Consider the following 17,786-nt stretch of genomic DNA (forward strand, 5'->3'; position numbering starts at 1 on the left):
TGGAGATTTCAGATAGCTTGTCTTGAATGTTAACCTACTGAAGATGACTGGCCCGGATGGAGTACCCAGTCGAGCACTCAGAGCCTGCGTGGACCAGCTGGCGGAGGTATTCACAGACATCTTCAACCTCCTTACTCTGGTCTGAGGTACCTATCTGCCTCAAGAAGCTGACCATCATCCCTGTACCAAAGAAAAGCCAGGCAGCGTGCCTTAATGACGATCGCGCGGTCCGTCTAACATCCATCATGAAGTGCTTCGAAAGGTTTGTCATAACGCACATCAACTCTAGTTTTCATGTTGTCCGGACCCACGATAGTTTGCCGCAACAGGTCCACAACAGACACTATCTCGCTGATCCTACACTCAACCCTGGAACACCTAGATAACAAGGGTGACTATGACAGACTCCTATTTATTGACTGCAGGTCAGCCTTCAACCCCATTATTCCTACAAAACCCATCTCCAAACTCCATGCTCTGGGGTGTGGCTCCTCCCTCTGCAACTGGATCCTCAACTTCCTAACTCTCAGACCATAATCAGTAAGGATAGGCTATCTCCATGATCATCCTCAATACCAGTGCCCCACAAGGCTGTGTCTTCTGCCCCTTACTATACACCTATGACTGCATGGCCAAATTCCGCTCCAACTCAGTTTCAGATTTGCTGATGACACCACCATAGTGGGTTGGATCTCAAACAACAGGGAGATGGAGTACAGGAAAGAGATAGAATCTGGTTAAATGGTGCAACAACAATAATCTCTCCCTTAATGAAGACGCTAGTCATCGACTTCAGGAAGTGTAGTGGAGAACATGTCTACATCAACGGTCATAAAGTGGAGATGGTCGAGAGGTTCAAATTCTTCAGTATTCATAAAAAAACGATCTGTTCTGGACTCTCCACACTAACACTATAGTTAAGAAAGCCCACCAATGCCTCTACTTTCTCTGGTGGATAAGAAAATTTGGCATATCCACTATGACTCTCTTATTTTTTACAGATGCACCATAGTAAGCATTCTTTCTGGTTGTGTCACAAGTTGTTATGACTCCTGCTCTGACAAGATCACAAAAAGCTACAAAGCCCTGTCCATCATGCAAACCAACACCCCCCACCTCCCTGCCACCCCATCTATTGACTCTCTCTACACTTCCTGTTGCCTCAGGAAAGCAACCAGCATAATCAAGGACCCCACGCGCTATACAAAAGCCTGAAAACATACCAACCGACTGAAGAATAGCTTCTTCCCTATTTTGAATGGGTATCATATATTAAGTTGATCTTTCTTTTTATCCTGCCTGTAACTGCAGTACTATATTCTGCACCCTATCTTTTCACCTGTGTACTTCCTGAGTGGTGTAGTTGCCTGCAGAGTGCATAAGAAACAATACTTTGTACTGTATCCCAGTACGAGACAAAATCAAATCCATGGTATATTAGCGAAGATACAATCGTCAGACAACTCAGCTTCAAGGAAGTCTTCTGTGGTAGTATTCACAGCACTATGGACTGAAGACATTGGTACTCCTGGAAATGACAGAAATAACTTTAAGGTGACAGCAATTACATGGCATCAACAGACTAGTGTAAGAAATTGGACCTACTTTTGTTAAAAGTATGCCTGGTACCCATTTCTCACTTGCAGCATAATTAGGCGCTAACACTTGAGCTCCTTGTTGAAACGAGCATTGTTTTGTGCTCACTTCATTCCTAGAAACTTGAGATTGTTGTTGATGTTTTACTATTCTGAAATTTCTGGAGGCAATAATAATTGAACATAGTTCGCAACTTTCTCTTTAAGAGTAGTAATGCAGGTGAGTGTTGGGAGTCACATAAGTAGTTTTAGATAGAAGAGAATCCATACAGTGCAGAAGGAGGCTATTGGCCTATCAAATCTGCACCAACCATAATCCCACCCAGGCTCCATTCCCGCAACGCCACATGTTTACACTGCTAATCCCACCCCCCGACACCAGGGTAAATTTAGCATAGGCAATCAGCCTAACCTGCACATCTTTGGACTCTGGGAGGGAACAGGAGCACCCAGAGGAAACCCATGCAGCACGGGGAAAATGTGCAAACTCCACACAGACATGAGCCAAGCCAGGAATTGAACCCGGGTCCCTGGTGCTGTGAGGCTAACCACTGTGCCACCGTGTTCCACGTGTTTCCATAAGATGCTAAAAAGCTTTTCACACAATGTGACAATGAACCTTGCTTTTTTTGAAGCTTTTAAAAAATGCTTCAAGGATTGTATCAATCTTTCAGCTAATCCTTTGGTTGATGGATGATAAAGTGCAGATTTTATATGCTGAAGACCATTCATCTTGAGATAATCCTCAGACTCTTGTGAAGTAAACTATGAACCATTATCACTAAAAATCTGTCCTGGTTTACCAAAACTTGCAAAGATTCCATCAAGTTTTACAATGGTTTGTTCAAATGTGGTAGAGTTTGATAACTTCTGGTCACTTTGAGTGTCCATCAGTTCTGACTAAGAACATGTAACCTTCAAACGGACCAGCAAAATCTACATGTAATCATTGCCACGGCATTTTAGGCTATTCCAAGGGTGCAAAGGAAACAACAGTGGAATATTTCTTATTCGTACTCAGGATTGACACTGTCCCACTTTTTCTTCAATCTGAACATCCAGATCTGGTCACCCAAAATAACCATGTGCTAATTACTTAATTCAGATTCTACCAAGTCATTCTTCCTGTAGCTGTTCAAGAACTCTTCCACGCAGATTAGGAGGAATAATCACTCGGATTCCTCACAATAGACACCCACCTTGGATAATTAACTCAAGTTTTCTTGACACATATGTTGTAAAACCATATCCATCATCTTCCCTATCACCGGATCATTTCCGGTTTGTCTTTGAACTTGAGAAGATATCACAGGCAAATGATTTATGAAGAAAAATAAAAGATATTAGCAAAACTATTTGGTATTATCTGCTCAGTAGGTAATGGCAAGTGTGATAATGCATGTGCATTAGCATGACACTGTGATTAACGATACTTTGTCATAAGAATGTGCATGTAAGATCAGTGACCATCTTTGCAATTGGCTAGCAGCTAATGATAGACAGCCAAAAAATTGCAGTTAATGGTTGATACTCACGTCAATAATGTGAAATGATGACCATATAAATTATGATGAAACCTTGGTATTGTAAAAATTATACTCGATGCTTCTTTTTCCAACTGAGCATCGTTAGATTCAGCACTAGTCAGAGTACGCAAAGGAAAAGCTATTGGTTGTTCTTCTCCTGAGGACATAATATGTGAAACCACTGCTCCTACTCCATAAATTGAAGCATCAAAGCAAGTGGTAATGGTAGCTTCAAATTAAAATGAACCAATACTTCAGACTTCGGTAAAGCATCTTTGTCATTCTCGTATGCTTTCTCACATTCTGTTGTCCAGTCCCGTGATTGTTTCACACATAGCTACATTATTGAAGCCATTGCATAATATACTAAGTTAGGGACAAATTGGTCATAATAATTTTCTAATCCTAAAAGGACCTCAATTGTGTTACATTCATCAGAGATGGTGCTCAGAAAATAGCTTCCATCTTTTTAGGTGCATTATGTAAACCTTTATTATCAGTAACCTGACCCAAATACTGGACTGATGTTTGGAAAAAGTCATATTTTCCTTTCTTGAAATGCAGACCATGTGCTTGAAAACGTTGCTTCTAAATTATTCAAGTGCTCTTGATTACTGGAGCCTGTAATTAGAATAGCATCCAGGTCAGTGGCAATTCCCTGGATGTTGAAGATGAGGCTGAGAGGCAGCGTGTGTGTGTGTGTGTGTGTGTGTGTGTGTGTGTGTGTGTGTGTGTGTGCAAAATTGTAAGAAATTGATTCATATTTGCAGGTGTGGAGAACTGGGGAATATTTTGGTTTTAACTCTATTAAATATTAATGAATAAGTGAAAATGTTTATTTTAGTTTTGTTTTAAATGCTCCAAAATACAGCCACCAAACTTGAATTGGTACACCTTGCCTTTTCTTTGATTAATCCCAAGTGAGCCTCATTTGAAATATTTAGTCCTCAGTTTGAACACAGTGGGTAGGAATTTTCCCATCCTGCCCACCACGGGAATCGTAGCAGGCATGTGCAGACCATGCAAAGGTCTATTGACCTCGGGTGGGACTTTCCGGACTTGGGTTGAGCGAGGCTGGAAAATCCGGCCCAGTACATCAGGCTCTTTACAAAATAAACTGGACTTTTCCTAATGTGGCCCAGATTCAGACCAGATTCTGGACCAATTGATTTTGCTTAGATTTTTGCCCAGCTTTGGGGCTGGGTTTCAAAAATGAAGGATGTGTCTTATTAGAGTAGCCGCAAATAAATGTTCCTTCACTGTTTTATGCATTTTTTCCCTCACAGCTGCTGGACAGAGTAACCTCAGTCATTGTGCCAAGTAGTGGATGAAATAGCTTCTGCTTCGTACATCTAAGAATGATAGTTGCATGTCCGTTAAGGCTCTCACCAATTTTTACAGATACACCATAGAAAGCATCTTTTCTGGTTGTATCACAGGTTGGTATGGCTCCTGCTCTGTCCAAGACCACAAGAAACTACAAAGGGTTGTGAACATAGCCCAGTCCGTCATGCAAACCAGCCTCCCATTCATTGACATCGCCTACATTTTCCGCTGCCTCAGAAAAGCAGTCAGCATAAACTAGGACCCCACATGCCCCGGACATTCTCTCTTCCACCTTATGCCATTGGGAAAAAGGTACATAAGTCTGAGATCTTGTATCAACAGACTCAAAAAGTGTCTTCCCTGCTGCCATCAGACTCTTGAATGGACCTAACATTAATTCGATCTTTCTCTGCACCCTAGCTGACTGTAACACGATATTCTGCACCTTCTTTCCTTCTCCCCTTTGAAATTTATGAATGGTATGCCTTGTCTGTCTGGCACACAAAAAACAATACCATTTTACTGCATCCCAATACATGTGACAATAATAAACCAAATCAAATCAAATGACTATGGCAAGCCACATTGCACAAAAGCATTTTTCCCCTTTTCATATAAAAAAACAACCTGCACACATTATCATTTGTAGTTGAAAGTCAGACATTTACCAGGTCTACAGTGAAAATCATCACACCTGTACAGAAAACTGGCCATTCTAGTCTGACCCACTTCTGTCTATCCCTACACAAGCATTGCATACACAGTCCTTAAAGCATTCAGGTATATGTGCAGGTTGTTCCTGGGGTGATGTAGCCTCTCTGGGGATTGTTGTTGCCATGGCAAGTGTTGCTGCTGATCCATTGGTTGACCTCTGGGACTGATGGTTGTTGAGTTCCTTGTGCAGTTGGTGAACTCACATCTTCCTCATCATCAGTGAAGGTTGCAGTTACCAGGGGATATCTGGTCATTCATTTTCACTATGTACGATTGAGGTGACAACTTCTCTACACAAGTCCCAAGTTGCCAGAGTAACTTTGTTGAGCATGTTGAATGTTTGCACTCTGACAGGGTCCCCAATTCTCAGCTCAGGCAATGATTTTACAACTTTATCAAAGTGAAATTTGGGCTCCTGTCATTTCACTTTGATTTTGTCACTCATACCTGTTATTGCTTCTGACCTCAGTAAAGTTATAGATATTGAACGAGTATTTTAGTTATTGAAAGAGTATTAGTGCGATGGGACATTATTCACTGGACTTTCCATGGCTTTATTAAGCATGTTTCCCTACTCTAGGATTGCCTTGATACTTATGTGCTGAATCTAAATGTTTTTTTGACAATCCCTTTGGCAATTTCATTACTGCCTCAACCTTTCCATTTGACTGGAGATAGTTTGGAAATGATGTGTAGTGCTGAATTTCCTGATCCTTTATGAAGTGGTTTAATTCTTCACTCATGAACTGAGGGCCATGGTCACTTGTCACAACATCAGATCTACTTCAGTCTTCATCTATGCCTGTCTGAGATGTCAAGAGTCATTTTTTTGCTTGCTCAGCTTGATGTTCATTATAAGAACTGCACTGATTGATGACTGATGTCATCCTCAATCTATTGCCCATCTTTTGACAGCACCTCTGTTGCCTTCCTCAGACAAGACTCGATTTCTTCATGGCTTGCATGGATGTGCTGCAGCATCTCTTTTCTCATATCCTTAGGGATGATAACTCTAATTTGTTTGTACAGTAAAATTGATTAATCAGAGAATCCCTTCAGTGCAGAAGGAGGCCATTTGGCCTGTCAAGTCTGCTCTGCCCAACCTGCTTAACATTTCCTCAAGACACAAGCCCCTAAATACAGGAATTGGCCGAGTGAACTATTTCTGAATTGCTTCCAGTACAAGTTTGTCTCTTCAGTAATGTGACCGGAACTGTACACAGTATTCTAGGTGTGCTCTCACCATCTCCCGTGGGTTGTCATAAGACTTCCCAACAGTGACGGCCAACATTATATTTGCCTTCTTAATTACTTGCTGTACCTTGTGATTCTTGTACTTGGGCACTGTTGTCCCTCTTTGCCACAGCATTCTGCAGCTTCTTGCCACTTAAATAATTTGATTTATTATTGTCACATATATTAACATACAATGCAAAGTATTGTTTCTTGTGCGCTATAGAAGTCAAAACGTACCATACATAGAGAAGGAAATGAGAAAATGCAGAATGTAATGTTACAGTCATAGATAGGATGTAGAGAAAGATCAACGTAATGCAAAGTAAGTCCATTCAAACTACAACTACAAGCTACAACTTTTACCGGTTAATGCTCCATCTGCCAGATTTTGTTCACTCACTTATCCTATCTCTATCCCTTTGCAGGCTCTTTGTTTTCCACTTAACACCTTGCTTTACTGCCTATTTTTGTATTGTCGGCAAATTTGGCTACCATATAGTCTGTCCCTTCATCCAAGGCAGGGCGAGAGAGAATTATCATGGGCCTTGCCATTCTCCTGTTTCCAGGCCCCTTATTCCTCCCACCCCCCGACTCCCCCACTGCCCCCCGCTTTAATTCTCTCCCTCCATCATGCCTGATATTGTTTCCCCTTTCAAGGTTCAATCACAGAAAGGTCTTAGTAAAATGACAACACAGTGTTAGTTTGTGTACACCCTATAGGTGATTTTCCCCACTCCGCATTCCACCATGACTATTAAACAAACCAGAGAGTACAAATTTGACTTTAATAGCATTGTGCAATATTGTTAATTTGACAGGAGTGGAATCCCTACAGAAGAAGGAGGCCATTCAGCCCATACAGCCTACACTGACAACACTCCCACCCTATCTCCGTAACCCCATATATTTACCCGGCTAATCCCCCTGAAACTAGGGTCAATTTAGCACGACCACACCACCTAACCCGCACAACTTTAGACTCTTGTTAGTTATTGTTACACCGTGCTGACGATAACACTGATTTTGGTGACTACTGTAGCTCTCATTAACATGTTCTGCACATTGTACCATATGGAACCAGTGAAAGTAAATTCATATTTTGGGGAAAGATTCAATACTTGCAACCAGACAAACTGCACAATATCATTTCCATTCTGTAGAAGTAGAAGACTTTCAATGCCCTGGTGCATATTATTCAATATAATTACTTCATAGAAAATTTGGTGTAATTGGATTGTATTTTATCAGTAATCTCATGGAGTATAAAAATCAAATCATTTAGAATGATTGAACAACGTAGTTCTTCACTGTCAGTGAGAAGTATTGGAGCCTTTAAGTGTGTCTGTGTGACACAACTTTGAAAAGACCACAGGACAAAGACTAAATGGTACACAATTGTATTCTCACTACAATAAATTTCAATGTATGGTGTGTAACACAAGTTTACCATGATATTTCAATACCTCAAAAACTCAGTGGGATAAAATATAAGTAAACAAAAGGACATGATTGAAGTCAAAGGAAAACACTGTTAAGAAATATGTGCAGTGCAAAGCGGGTTACTGTTTCACTGAGCCCATTACACACTCCTGTCCTGGCAATCTCACCCCACAAAGCCTGCTCACAACAAACTTTTATTAACAAGACAATAAGCAGAATTCCAGCCATATTTCCACCCTCTACTCACCAAATAATTATGGATGAGAAAGGCCATCTAGTCCAATTCATCTCATCCATCCCAGAATGACATTACAACATGTGCATTCAGAGCAGGAGTAGGCCATTCAGCCCCTTCAGCCTATTGCACCAATTGATATCATTGCCTACCAATGACTATAATTCAAAAATATTTAATAGGCTATAAAGTGATTTGGGATACTGTGAAAGGTGCTATATAAATGTAGGTTTTGTCTTTCTTTGATTACATCTATATGCATTCGGGAGGGTGACTGTAGCAACGGGGATATTGAAGATCCAATACTGACTCCCTCAGGATAATTAATTACAGGGCAATCATCTGATGTCAGGGAAGCAGCTACAAAGCAATCATGATATTCACAAAACAATTCTATCTGTCGTTAACCTGTCCCCACCTCACCCCACTCCAATCTGTCCTCCAACTTCTCACTCCCACAATCTCCACACTAACCTCCTCTCCAATCCCCCATCCCTCCAAGCTCCCTTCAAATATCCCCCGCCACTCAGTTCCACACTGGCCAGTCAGGCTGGATGTTGAGAAATGACAACACCGATTCCATTTGCACACACACACCCTTCCCAGGCCCTGGTGTCATGATATTTGGCACCATCTGCATCTGAACTAAGTCATACAGATTGTGAACAGTTGATGTGCCAGCACTGATCCCTGTGGCACTCCTTGAGTTACACTTTGTTATCCCGAAAATATCCTATTTATTTTGACTCTGTTTCCTGTTAGTTAGCCAGTCTTCTATTTGCATATCACCCCCAGCCCAATAAGCTCTTATCTTGTATGTGGCACTTTATCAAACGCCTTTTGGAATTCCAAATACACTACATCTACTGGTTTCCCTTTATTATCCACCCTGCTTGTTACATTCTCAAAGAACTCTAATACATTTGTCAAACATTATTTCCCTTTCACAAAACCAAGTTGACATTGCCTGAAACCATAGAGCACCTCAGTTTATTGTCTCATCTGAAAGACAGCACCTCAGACAGTGCAGCACTTCTTCAGTACTCATTCTAAATTTTATACTGGTGTCTGGAATAGCCACAGCTGAGTAATCTAAAACATAGTGGCAAGAGTTTCCAATTGACCCCCGGATATTGGATGTGTAAACACACTCTTTTCTGATTTGATTTGATTTATTATTGTCACATGTATTAGTATACAGTGAAAAGTATTGTTGCTTGTGCACTATACAGACAGCATACCGTTCACAGAGAAGGAAAGAATGCAGAATGTAGTGTTACAGTCAAAGCTAGGGTATAGAGAAAGATCAACTTAATGCAAGGTAAGTCCATTGAAAAGTCTGACATTAGCAGGGAAGAAGCTGTTCTTGAGTCAGTCGGTACATGACATCAGATCTTTTTCCCGACAGAAGAAAGTGGAAGAGAGAATGTCTGGGGTGCGTGAGGTCCTTAATTATGCTGGCTGCTTTGCCAAGGCAACGGGAAGTGTGGACAACCAATGCTTGGGAGGCTGGTTTGTGTGATGGATTGGGCTACATTCACGACTTTTTGTAGTTCCTTGCGGTCTTGGGCAGAGCAGGAGTCATACCAAGCTGTGGTACAACCAGAAAGAATGCTTTCAATGGTGCATCTGTAAATATTGTTGAGAGTTGTAGATGACATACCAAATTTCCTTGAGTTGTGACCATTGCCAATGGTGAAAGTGAAACCGTCTTCAGATGAGAGTCTGTGAAAGCAACAGATGGACTTATAACATGGTTGGAATAGATATGTTGCTTTTTTTGCTGCTCAGTTAATTAGTGAATGGCAGTATGTCAAAGTACTGACAAGAGATCAGTCAGTAAGACATTTGAGGCCAAAGTACTAAAGTTCAGAGTGCAACAGGAATGTTTATCTTTGCACAGTGTCAACAGAGGTTATTGGTTATAAAAAAGTGTGAACCTTGGCTAATTTTCACAGCCCACAACTGGTGTCACTGCTCCAGCCGAGATCAGCAAACCCATAAATAACCTGCATAGCATGGCTTTTCACTAGGTAAACTCACTAAGCTGTTAATGGAGCAAACAACAATTAGTTTTAAATATTAAAAAATACGGTGATATTTGAGCAGGTTATTTCCGTCTTTTTAGTGTATCTTCACACACTTTTTCCCTTTGGGAAGGATTCCTGGGCTGATTATCAACCTGTTGAACTGTGTTAACATTCCACAGCACACCTCATTGTGCCAGGGACCTGGGTTCAATTCCAGTCTTGGGTGACTGTCTGAGTGGAGTCTGCACATTCTCCCCATATCTGTGTGGGTTTCCTCTGGGTGTTCCAGTCTCTTCCCACACTTCAAGGATGTGTGGGCTAGGTTGATTGGCCATTGTAAGTTGCCCCGTAGTGTCGGAGATGAGCAAGGTAATTATGTGGGTGGGTGCAGGCTTGATGGGCTGAATGGCATTTTCTGCACTGTAGGGATTCTATGAGACGTCCACCATCAGATGTCATCTTTGTATCATGTTTTCTCAGCAGACACAACTCATTCATGGAACAAAAATCTTGGAATCATACAGCATAGTTGAAAATCAAATGGCTCACTATACCTGTGTCAGCTCTCTGGAAGAAGCTATTCAATTAGTCCCATGCCACTGCTCCTTCACTACCACACTCGACAGGTATTTCTTCTTCAACTTACTCTTCTATAAGTTAGCCATGGTAAATGCACAGGGGCACGGGGATAGGCATAGGGCCAGGTAGAAGGTTGGGCTGAATGGTCTCTTGCAAGGTAGGGATTCTATGGATTCCTTCCATGGCCAAAAGATCCTGTTAATTATTAGGAAGCCTGTTGGTTGTTATCACAGACAAAAAAATGGAATCAAGGAATGTGATCCCCCAAATTGGTTGTATTCCAAGAATTTCATGTAATCAGAAAGGAATTTGACTTATTTAGTCACTTTTAACTTGATTCTTATTCATTTTAATATTTTTCAAAACAAAGAATGATAGTTTTTAAAAATTATTTTTTAAATATTGTAAATGAATCAATCTTTATTAACTATTTTAATTTTAATAAGGACATTAAAAGATTAAATGGGTGAAATATGAATCAGTATTCTCAATAAAGTGACATTTTAAAATCAGAATTTCTGATGGAGGTTACATATCCACAATAACAGTTGGTCTTTTTTCTTTACAGATGTTGATTGATGTTTTGTACATTTCCAGTGTTCTGATTTGAGTTTTGAATTATTTTAACATTTCTGAATGTCTTTCAAAACCAAAACCAGTCACTTACAGAAGACATCTGAATCAAATGTGCCAGACTTTTAAAACAGTGTCACTTTTTGGATATGGTCACAGAACAAATTGAAAGAAATGATAAAGACTAAGATTCTCCAATCTCGTTCGCCCCGCCACCACTGCCAATGAGAGTGAAGAGTTTGGCGCTCAGCCAAAACTCCATTCACTGCAGTGGGACTGGAGAATCCCAGCCACGGGTGAGGTTGGAGAATCCCAGCCGTGGGTGAGGTCGGAGGATCCTGGCCACGGGTGAGGATGGAGAATCCCAGCAACGGGTGAGATCGGAGAATCCCAGCCGTGGGTGAGGTCGGAGGATCCCGGCCACGGGTGAGGATGGAGAATCCTAGCCACGAGTGAGATCGGAGAATCCCAGCCGTGGGTGAGGTTGGAGAATCCCGCCATAATATTGAAACAAAATATGCAAATACTAGAAATCTGAATAGAAAGTTTTGCATTTATGTTGTGACCGCAAGATGTCTCAAACACTTCATAGCCAATGGAATACCCTTTCATTGAAGTGGAGTCACTATTGGAAACACTGCAATCAATTTGCACGTGGCAATTTCAAACAAGCACAAATGTAATAATTGGATTATTAATAAACGTAATAATTGAATAATTGTCAGTCATTGCCTCTTGGCTTTTTTGCTAAGTTCAAACGTAGGGTCATGCTGGAGATCAGGTGTAATGCCTGCTCTTGTCAGCTTGGATCTACTCTGTCTCTCGGGTGGGGACCTTGAATTGGATTGAATTGGAATTGGTTTTAGGGGCAAGCAAGGAGATGGATTAACGGTTTTCCCCGTCCACTCTGCTCATTGGCTTTTTAACTCTCAGGAAGGACTAAAATTATTTTTTTTTAAAAAGACTAAGTAATCTGCTTTGCTTGAAGGCTAAGGCCATCAGAGATAACTCTCCTTCAAAACAGTGCCAATTAATCTTTTACATGCACTAGGACAGGCAAATGGGGCCTCAGTCTAACTTTGCAACTGAAAGAAAGACACTCCTGACAATGCAGCATTCCCTCAGTACCGCATTGGAGCATCAACTTTAATTTTTGTGTCCAGACCTTGGAGTGAGAGTTGAACTTGAAGCCTTGTGACTCAGAGGTGAGAGTGCTATAAAACCCTAGCTGCCACAACATAAATACAAAATACTTAATGGCTCTGGCAGCATCATGGAGAACTAAGCAGTTAATGAGCCCTCTATGCAAGTGAATGGGTTTCGAGTGGGCTAAAAAATCTTTCATTTGAACGAGAAAGTAATCGACCTGAGACATTAGCTGAAGATATAACACTAAGGTACATTAAGAGTAAAGTCATTTACTCTTTAAATTAAAATGAATGTGTGATTTTAACATCAAAACATATTAAGAGGAGCAAGAATATTTTTATTCATTATTGATTTAGAACATTGCTGAAAAGAGAGACATGTTGCCTTGCAATCCTCAGGACAAATGCGAGAATGCCAAATTTCAAATGATCACAATAATTTACACTACAGGACAAAAAGAGTGCTGACTGGTTGTTAAGTCAAATCTGATTAGCAGAGGCAATGCCATGGACGAACTAAAACCTCCCCAAACATCTGGGTAATTCAAAAAAGATGCAAAGTATGAGCCGATTCTTTTGTTTGCAGTGAAGGCGTTTCTAGCATAGGTTGCTTTCAGCAAGTGTAAATGAGCCATGTTGTAAGTTTGACATATCTTAAATGGGCTTGCTGTCATTACTAGCACACACAGGAGACTGAATTAATTTGATTGATTATTGTCACATGTATTGGGATACAGTGAAAAGTATTGTTTCTTGCTAAGTATACAGACAAAACATACTGTACATGGGTGAGAAGGAAAAGCTAGGGTGAAGAATAGCGTTGCAGTTACAGATAGGGGTGAAGAGAAAGATCAGCATTATTAGAAAGTTTAAAAGTGTTAAGAGTACAGTTTGAAGAGCACAAAACATAGAATGGAGTGGCGCAGTGGTTAGCACTGCTGCCTCACAGCTCCAGGGACCCAGATTCCGGCCTTGGGCAATTGTGTGGAGTTTTCACGTTCTCCCCATGTCGGCATGATTTCCTCCAGGTGTCCTCTCACAGTTCTAAGATGTGCAGGTTAGGTGGATTGCCTATGCTAAAATGCCCTTTAGTGGCCCAAGATGCGTAGGTGAGATGGATTAGCCACGGTAAATGTGTGGAGTCATAAGGGATAAGGCAGGGGGACAAGGCCTGGGTAAGTAAGATACTCTATCAGAAAATCAGTGCAGTCTTGATGGGCCGATTGGCCACTTCGGCACTGTCGGGATTCTATGAACGAGACTAAGAGGTGGGATTAGAGGAAGAAGTCACCAAACTCAGGTGCTATCTTGTTAGGACAGCTTCTAGTGTAAATTATGATTGTTTGAAATTTGACATTCTTGTGTTTGTCCTGCAACATGGGAAGCTTTGGCAACACGTCACTTCTTTCAGCATTTTCTGGCATGGAGATTAATTTTTATCTGGATTAATAATCTTTTATTTCTAAAGAAAGTGGAAGTTTAATGGGCGGGGTAGATGTGGATGACCTATACAGACATTGTCCTGGCTGTCTTGACTGCTGTGATGTGTGTGTGTGTGTATTGCCCTGTAGGGGGCTGAGCCTGGCCTCCCGCTGCATGATGGGAGTCTGGCAATGGGCCAGGATCAAAGATGGCTGCGGAGCGCGTTGCGGCACATTGCGGAAGTGAGGTAAGTGCACGCGAGGGGGGAAGCCCCCCCCCTCGCTGATTCATGGCCGCCGCCAAGCTCCCTCGGCAGCGAGAGGGCGAGGAGGAGGAGGAGGAGCAGGCCGCAGGATCATGTAACGACGAAAAAGGAGAGGGGGGGGATGAAATTGAAGAGAGTGAGAAAGAGAGAGATAGAAAATAAAAAAATCAAACCGACGAAGGAAATGAAGCAGTGCCCGCCACGGAGGCGGCGGCGGCAGCAGCAGCAACGGCGGCGGAGCCTGAGGCGGCGGTAGCGGGGAAAGAGAGAGTGAGTGAGTGCGGAGCGGGGCTGATGGTGGGGGGAGGGGCGGTGGGAGCGCGAGCGGAGGGAGAGCGAGAGCCAGCTGCTGCTGCTGCTGCGGGTGTGGGGGGAGGGGAGGAGGGGCAAGGAGGTGGGGGAGGGGCGGAGAGAGCGAGCCAGTGGGTGGGGGAGGGGAGAGGCTGAGCGAGCGAGCGTGCGTGCGTCTCATGAGCCGCGTTGTGTGCGGGCGGGCTCCGCTTCTCTCCAATCAGCCGCTGGGGGAAACAAAACCCGTTCGGTCGGTAGGGGGAAAAATAAATCTTGTTTGTAAACATTTAATCACCCAGAATAATTAAGTCGCCCACACTTTATTTAGTAATTTAATTGAACTTCCTCCTTATTAAACATGGTGCAGTTGGGATGATTTGATGTTTATTAGAGTTGCTGCTAACCTGCACCACCACCACCCCTTATTTTCATCCCCATCTCAACTGTTTTCTCTCAAGTCACTTGAGAGGATTTTTGTTTTTCGCACCCGAGGCAGGCTGGTTGTGGACTGTGATTTTAGGAGAGGCCGGGGATGATTCCAAGGCTCCAAGAGGCCTACCCCATTCTACCCCAGCCTCCTGTTAGCGGATTTGGAATGGGGGGGGGGGGGGGGTGGTATTGGTCTGGAGCATGAAGCCAACATCACATAAAAGAACACAACAGGGTCAATGTCTCTCAACAACCACTCTCCCCCACCCATGTCCCTCAATATCACCAACCTGCCCCCAATACCCCAAAGTTCTCTCCCCCCCTCCCAATACCCATACAGTTCTCTCCCCCCCCTCCCAATACCCCATACAGTTCTCTCCCCCCCCCCCACTCTCCCCCCCTCAATACCCCATACGGAGGTTCTTCTCCCCCCCTCCCAATACATACAGTTCTCTCCCTCCCCCCCCTCCCAATACCCATACAGTTCTCTCCCCCCTCCCAATACCCATACAGTTCTCTCCCCCCTCCCAATACCCCATACAGTTCTCTCCCCCCTCCCAATACCCCATACAGTTCTCTCCCCCTCCCAATACCCCATACAGTCTCTCCCCCTCCAATACCCCATACAGTTCTCTCCCCCCTCCCAATACCCCATACAGTTCTCCCCCCCTCCCAATACCCCATACAGTTCTCCCCCCTCCCAATACCCCATACAGTTCTCTCCCCCCTCCCAATACCCCATACAGTTCTCCCCCCTCCCAATACCCCATACAGTTTCCCTCTCCCAATACATCGTCTCCCCTCCTCAATACCCCATACAGTTCTCCCCCCCTCCCAATACCCCATACAGTTCTCCCCCCTCCCAATACCCCATACAGTTCTCCCCCCCTCCCAATACCCCATACAGTTCTCCCCCCTCCCAATACCCATACAGTTCTCCCCCCCTCCCCAATACCCCATACAGTTCTCCCCCCTCCCAATACCCCATACAGTTCTCCCCCCTCCCAATACCCCATACAGTTCTCCCCCCTCCCAATACCCCATACAGTTCTCCCCCTCCCATACCCCATACAGTTCTCCCCCCCTCCCAATACCCCATACAGTTCTCCCCCCTCCAATACCCATACAGTTCTCCCCCCTCCCAATACCCCATACAGTTCTCCCCCCCCAATCCATCGTCTCCCCTCCCAATACCCCATACAGTTCTCCCCCCTCCAATACCCCATACAGTTCTCCCCCCCCTCCAATACCCCATACAGTTCTCCCCCCTCCCAATACCCATACAGTTCTCCCCCCCTCCAATAACCCATACAGTTCTCCCCCCTCCCAATACCCCATACAGTTCTCCCTCCCCCAATACCCCATACAGTTCTCCCTCCCCTCCCAATACCCCATACAGTTCTCCCTCCCCTCCCAATACCCCATACAGTTCTCCCTCCCCTCCCAATACCCCATACAGTTCTCCCCCCTCCCAATACCCCATACAGTTCTCCCCCCCCCCAATACCCCATACAGTTCTTCCCCCTCCAGTTACTTCTAAGAGAGATTCTCCTTTCTTTGTCCTACCTCCTTTGGGTCATTTTTAAACATTTCTTTCCCCTCAAATTTTTCTTCTCACCGCCCCCCCCCCTTTCCCCAAGAAGTAATAACACAGGATCCTTTGGGAAGGAAAAAAAGTTCCCTCTGTCACTGGAAAGCTGCTTCTGCAAATTAAAAAATACCCCTCTATGGCATTTAAGTTCACTTGCTCTAATATTTCAGAGACCAGCCCTTTTTCTGATGGTTTAGAATGTATATAACTGTGGATTTTTAGTCTTTAAATAAATGTCAGGACACATGCCGATAAACAGTATACTATATAAAATGCGTTTACTATAACAGATGTTATATTGACAAATAATACATATACATAAACTGACATATATATACAAATACACATTCATATTTTATGTACACATGTATACAATGCTTTGTCATTATATACATGTGTACATAAACTGACAAATTATATGCATATGTATTCATATGGTGATCTTTTATATATGTAAATAGTTATTTGCTGATTGTATATGTTTACACTGATTTTATATATACACATCTATTCATGTACTATATATATATATATACACACATACACACACACAACTCATCCTGAGAGTTTATATATACACGTCTATACTGTTTATATATACACGTCTATATTTCTATACTGACTATATATATATATATATATACACAACATACAGATTATATATATTCACGTATATTTATACTGATTGTAGAGTCACACAACTCATATGCTGACAGATTTTATAAATAAATATTCACGCGTATGTGTGCCTTTCATTAACCAAATAAGCTAAATGAACAAATTGTAGGATAAATTTAAAACATAGTTCCTTGAAGGGATGCTGCCTCGAAGTAAACAGAATTTCACATCTTATATTGTGTGTAAATAATTTTTTTTGTGTAAATAATTTTTTTTGTCTAAATGTGAGTCGAACTTCCCTTTTTCACTCGGAGTGCCCGATTGCTGTGTGAATTTGACTTGCAGTAAAGTGGATGGACTTGACCAGTTATGTCTGGCTGCTTTGTGGGCACTTTTATGGTGAAGTAACCCGTGGGGTTGTAAAATATGGCGATAAATATGCGGAACACGTGTGCTTTAGTGCAGGTTCAGCAGATGCAGGCTCCTACTCCCCAGGGAAGGTTATGTTTGTATTTGAATATTTTTTTGGGAGTGTCTGGCACTTTGTATTTTTTCTGTGTGTGGGGAGTGGGTTGCAGCTTAAACTGGGTTGTGAATCAGTCCTTGGCACGTGTTTCATTTTGGGCAGGAGGGGTGGAATTGGTCATTTTGAGATCAGTTTGGAATCGGAAACGTCTCTTTAGAAACTGGTCGGTTTCTTTTTTGTCTGTGGGACAGGTGGAAGTTTCCACGTGTGTGTGTGTGTGTGAGTGAGTGAGTGTGTGGATC

General features: G+C 42.7%; 1 protein-coding gene and 1 long non-coding RNA gene across 6 annotated transcripts in view; one reads left to right on the forward strand and one right to left on the reverse strand.

The window, feature by feature from the left end:
* Positions 1–1,124: 1,124 nt before the first annotated feature.
* On the reverse strand, positions 1,125–14,327 carry LOC145347578 (uncharacterized). 2 transcript variants are annotated; one of them, XR_013887832.1, is made up of 3 exons: positions 14,267–14,327; positions 10,657–10,895; positions 1,125–1,528 (listed from the first exon to the last, which is right to left on the reverse strand). It is a non-coding gene; the product is annotated as an uncharacterized LOC145347578 (long non-coding RNA). The 2 variants fall into 2 exon arrangements; XR_013887831.1 differs by lacking the exon at positions 1,125–1,528 and adding an exon at positions 8,815–9,797.
* Positions 14,102–17,786, forward strand: part of zzz3 (zinc finger, ZZ-type containing 3) — a 125,346-nt gene continuing 121,661 nt past the window's right edge. For 2 of the 4 annotated variants that reach the window (XM_080195155.1, XM_080195154.1), the window contains exon 1: positions 14,102–14,359. The gene's annotated coding sequence lies outside the window, so the exon portion shown is untranslated. Of the gene's footprint in view, positions 14,364–17,786 lie in introns of all 4 variants that reach the window. The other 2 variants (XM_080195156.1, XM_080195159.1) reach the window with 2 other exon arrangements.

This window comes from Carcharhinus amblyrhynchos, chromosome 9, assembly GCF_965287045.1.
Source record: "Carcharhinus amblyrhynchos chromosome 9, sCarAmb.v2.hapA, whole genome shotgun sequence".
Taxonomy (NCBI): Eukaryota; Metazoa; Chordata; class Chondrichthyes; order Carcharhiniformes; family Carcharhinidae; genus Carcharhinus; species Carcharhinus amblyrhynchos.